Source organism: Octopus bimaculoides, chromosome 5 (genome assembly GCF_046866305.1).
Source record: "Octopus bimaculoides isolate indiv1 chromosome 5, ASM4686630v1, whole genome shotgun sequence".
NCBI lineage: Eukaryota > Metazoa > Mollusca > Cephalopoda > Octopoda > Octopodidae > Octopus > Octopus bimaculoides.
Genome location: NC_142932.1, coordinates 37628712 through 37634759, shown reverse-complemented (window position 1 = coordinate 37634759; position 6048 = coordinate 37628712).

The following is a 6048-nucleotide window of genomic DNA, read 5'->3' as shown; positions in this document are numbered from 1 at the left end:
CTATGTCAGTAAGCAAATCCTATTTTTGACGAAATTAGATTCCGTTAAGTTAGCTGAGAAAGAACAATGTAACGCTAGATATTTTAATATTTTGTTGAGTAAAAAGGAAGAGAACCGTTAAAACAGATTGGTTGATAGATGTTTTCGAACTAAGATGTATTTTTTCATTTCTGCTCTTGGCACAAGACCTGAAACTTTTGGGAGGGAGCCAGTCGATTAGATCGACACCAGTACACTACTAGTACATACTGTATCGGTCCCAAAAGGATGAAAGGCAAAGTTTAAATCGGCGGAATTTGAACTCAGAACATAAAAATAGACGAAATACCGCTAAGCGTTTCGCCCGGGGTGCTAACGTTTCTGCCAGTTCACCGACTTCAATCAAACATATATTAATAGGCTTGTGACAACATAAACACCAAATCACGTAACTAACGAAGATGTTCTAAATGAAATCAAAACTCAACCACTTTTGGCAATCACGAATGAACAAAGACTGAAGCTAGCAAGTCATACCATCTGGTTTCCAGAACAACACAATTCTAAAACAGATATCAAAATGGATATATCACCAGTGGGATAAGAAAGAGAAGTCGACTGATAACTAGGTGCTGTGGAACATGCAAAACCGACATGAGAAAATCCAGGCGGATATAGAGAAAACCGCACTCAACAGCAGCCAATAATATCACCTTGCTCAGCATAGATTATTTTCGCGCCAACTGACGAAGTGTAAGTTCCTTAAATATATATGTATTATTTTCCATAGATAGCAGTGAATAAACTTTTATTTAGTAGTAATATTTTGATGTGACCCATTAATATTGGTCTTTATATTTGCATGTTCAATAAATAAATATCAATTCTGCCTGCACTTTACTGTTACTTTAAATAACTCAACTCTGTCTTGTGCAGTTTACTAAAAATGCCAAAATATTATATACACACACACACACACACACACACACATATATATATGTGCGTGTGTGTGTGTGTGTGTGTGTGTGTGTGTGTGTGTGTGTGTGTGTGTGTGTACATAATCAAAGTATTAGGCGTGGACTGTGATGAATATTTTATCGCTATCAAGTGCTTCATCGAAAATTAATATCACTGGAATTATTTTTCATTCACACACGTGAAGTCGATGTGAAATTCTATTATTTCCTATTTCTATCATTATCGTTTATCATGAAAGCACAATGCAATGCTTATGAAAAAAGCGTTGTTCTAAGGAAAGTAAAGGTTTAAATGAAACTATTCAAAAGCGCTGGAACCGAATGGCTACGGTACAAATGAATTTTCAGAATATTTGATTTTCATATTTAGCACCTTACAAGACTCATTAAAGCTCAATATTTACACAGATATTATCTTATACTGCAGGGAGTCTAAAGGCAATAAAATGAAATACTGGACTGTTCATTGAGAAGCAAGTTTTCATGTTAAATCCTGTAAGAAATGTTTTTGCTTAAATAACAATTCATAAATTAAAACCAATTTGCACAAATTCTCTTTTAATTTGTGAATGTCTGGCGCTTGACTGTTCCACTTATTTGCGCACATGATGAGGGGGAGTTTCCTTTATTATCAATTCAGTATAGCTACTCCTACATTTGAGGACAATACTTTCGAAAGGGATTAATACAGTGTCCCTGTTTATCGGTTTTCAGGAATTTGTGATTTTCCTGTTTTTGACATTTATATTATTTAGTAGGCATTTACATATTAATCCAATTTCACTCTTCATTGCGTTCATGCTCTCTATAATATGTTAACGTGGTATAAGTTTCACGCTTCGTTAAACCTTCTATGGCACTATCTACTTTTAAATTCCTTAGTGTATCTTCAATTTTCTTATAGATATCGATAAAGAAGCTAACTGAAACCTTACTGCCTTGAATTCCTTCTTTAATTGATGTAAATATACGTAGACATAAGATGATATGAATTCATAAGCTGGAATATACATGCATTGTTATAACAGAAGTACGTATACAGTTATCTGATATTTATGACTTTTCAACTCGTAACGTCGTTCAATGAAACTAATCCTTGTGGAGGCAGAACGACTTGAGAAGCATTTATTGTAGGATATTCACATGCATATTCAAATTGTAGCAAATGAATCATTCAGACACCTTATATATTGATATACACAACACATTGAAAATGCGGGGTAATACTATTGCAGTGCCGCATTCATGTCTACACCAAGTAAAATAAGTTAATATTCAATGTTAGGTTATAGTTACATATATACTATTTTGTCTATTTCACGTACACTGAAATATAAATTCTGTGAAGTTTTGATTTAAAGAAAAATACATTTCGGTAAATAATTTCACGGAAACGACTTTCATATTTATGCCACTTAAGATGAAATTGATTTCACAGCACGCATAATTTATTGTAATGAAAATATTACACGGCTTCTCAAAATATGTCATGTTTACACGGTAAAAGCCACTTTTTCGAAGCATTATTTTTCTACTTCGTTACGTCATGAGTTCAAAACACATGAAGGTTAATTGTACCTTTAATCTGTACGTTTCCGATAACATAAAGTGACAGACAAAGCCATGTAATCGATTATTCTTTTCGATATTTTCATTTTTTACAAATGTCATATTTTCTATTTTTATAATCTGTTTAAAAAGTTGATATTTCGACACGTGAGTCCACCAAAGTATTTGATTGTTTAATTTATTGAAAGGATGCTATTTTTGGTTACTCTATCTTTTCATGTTTCAGCTCATTCAACTAGTTATCCGAAGCTATTTTCTCGAAAGTTTTCTGTCATTTTAATGTATAAAATTGTTTGGCATAAATTTCGTCTGGAAATTCATGAAAGAGATTCTGATGCTTATAGTAAAAACTGCATGCACGTATTGCTTAAGCTTCCCCTTTCATTTCGTATCTTGATCTTCTGGGAATCTGTGAACGTCTTGTATATACAAGAACACTTTCACTCTTGTCTAAATAAGAAAAAATTGAGTTGATTTTAAGTTATAATATTTTCAGAAATATTTCAAGAACTATTTTGATGCAATATTTAAATATAATATCTTAATAGATTATATATTTGCATTTGTCACATTTTGTTTTGCCCCTTGAAAATCAACAGCCTCTGTTCGTCCCGAAGAAGGACGAGATGCAAGGAGGCCGATACATACACGTAACTACGTGCATAAAATGAATTAACTCTTACTTCTGTCTTTACACACTTACTGCCTTGAAACCACATTCTAAATTTTTCAGAGGAAAGACATGTCAGAAGCCAGTTTTCATTAGAAGCTACCTGTTCTGCATGGTTGTGCTTTATCTACCATTACCAAAGTATATTAGAAATTGTAATATCATGTCTCTGGCAAGATCGATATAAATTTCGAAAAAGTCGTTGGACACTTCTGCTTTGCTCACGTCTGAGAAATGAATATTCATGCATGAAACAAAAACAAACGATTTTGAATTGCCGGAAATCTGCCGCAATATATATTTTAAATTCATCACTGTGGCTTATTCATTCTTGAAACAAGTATTGTATGGGTCTTTTTTTACCATCCAGGTATCACACATTGTATAGTGGTATGATCGTTATGACTATCGCTTTGATTCAGTATTTAACTCATATTTGCAGCATTCTGATTGAGGAACTGTATTACTTCTTAGTACTAGATTAATTCATGGGTTTCAATGTATTACACTGCTTATGCGTTCGCTTTTGTAGATTTATTTGAAATAGATATAATTATTTAATTCCCAACAGCCGCAAAATGTTTGCTCAGAAGTTTGATGCTCTAATATCAGAAATACACCTCACATGCAACACATTCCATTTACAACATGACCATATTTAATGTATTTGGAAATACTCTCGTTGTTGTGTTTTAACATTGAGGTATAGCATTGTGTATAGAAATGACTACAATGTTCGGTTTTATATTTTATACTGTAAAGTTATATCGATATCTAATGAACAAATCTGGATTGATAATTAATTGTGTATCGCCATATAGCGTCATCGGAACTTCAAAAATGATGTGCAATTCTAGTGAGGAAATCGTTTACAATTATATCTGTATAGACAGATGTTCTGGAAGTAGAGAAAAGAGTTTGAGATGCAGAAGACCCTTCGATATCTAGATTAAGCATTTAAACAAGCTGTATTTTTTTAATACTAATTATATACTTCATATATTACCATTGTTTGAATTATGATAAAAAAAAATAAGGTACCATATATATATCATATTTCGTCAAATATTTTATCAAATTGTCCTCCTCAACTCAGCCAAGACGACTGCTCATGATACGTGTAGCATTTATTACAAAGAAGTGTATTACGGAAATCGGTTAGATGTTTTCATGAATCATACCAACATATCAAATAAATATATAAAGTAACCTATTAATCTGGTTGTTGACCTGCTATCAAAATGAACAATTTGCTTACATTTATCACTTAAAAAGACATCAATCACGAACTAATAAAACAAAAAACAAAAATTAATTTCCAACACAAATAGTACTGGATGTTTAATCATTTTGTTTCTACGTAATTAATTTCACCATAAGCATATATAAATCAATGAGGTTTCTGATAAATGAGAGATGCTGATACTATTATCGAATTTCAACACAGCTGCTTGTTTAAATCAAGATGGCATACTATGTATGATAACTCTAATAGGATATTTTAACTGCATTTACTTAGATAAACGTAACTATTTATTACAGTGGGTAAAATATTGTAACATTTATAATGCTGTTTGAAATGTAACAAATAAAGCACTTTATAAAGTCACAGATTTTAACAATATGTATATCAATGTAAACTTAAAAGTATCTCCATAACGTATTCCACAAGGCATACATTTATACATACACGTGTACGCCTTTGTGTATGTGTGTGTGTGTGTGTGTATGTGTGTGTGTGTGTGTGTGTTCGTGCGTGCGTGTGCGTATTTGATTTTTGGTTGTCGATATATCTATGTGTGTCTGAATGCGGATGGTATACTGATTACAACGACGGGTTTATGCTATGAGACACACTTTTCACACATACTTTGTGGCAGACACTTTGTGATAGACACTTTGTTACACGTTGCCCCATTGATCTCAGCTATTGAAAAAAGATGTTACCTCACAGGTATCATGCCGTATCGGATTTTAACTTTCCCTAATATATCAACGGTGGCGTGGAGAGGAAAGACTGATCTGCAACGGCGACGTCTGGTCTACTAAAATAATTTCTCCCAGATACCTGCCTCGAAGGTTCAACCCCAGCTAACATTTGACCGAATTGTGTCGTTAAATATACTTACACACACACACTACATATTATGACCTTTTACCCTCCACAGACCATTTAAAGTGTCATTCTAACGATCGAAATTGACGTAATTTTACTTTTATATGTCCTTTTCCTTCCTGTTTGATTTTTCTTATTCCATATTTTTCTCTTACTGTTCGTGCCTTCTCCCACTGTTTTGAACATCAATAAGTCATGTGGAATACTTGGGTTTGAAAGATCATTTTGAAAATGTGGCACCTGAAATAAGCTTTCCCAACCTGCTTATTTTCACAGCATGGTGCTAATAGTAGCTGAAATGTAAACAGTGCGCACGCGCATCTATGTATGTATGTATGTATGTATGTATGTATGTATGTATGTATGTATGTATGTATGTATGTATATATATATATATATATATATATATATATATATATATATATATATATATATATATATATATATATATATATATATATATATATATATATATATATATATATATATATATATATATATATATTGCGTAATCTTGCATGCGTATACTTGGGTAATTCTAAAAAGCAGTAAGCTTTTGAATCCAATCTTATCATTTCATGTTTTCAGAGAACTAGAACTACAATTGAATGGATGTGCTTAAGGTTTCCTTAGTTCTATTAGCAACATTTTATCATTCATCTTGACTGTGATACATTAAGCTCCGAAGAAAATGAATTTTATTTGAATGTAACGAAAGTAGAAAGTATCGTTGTGTC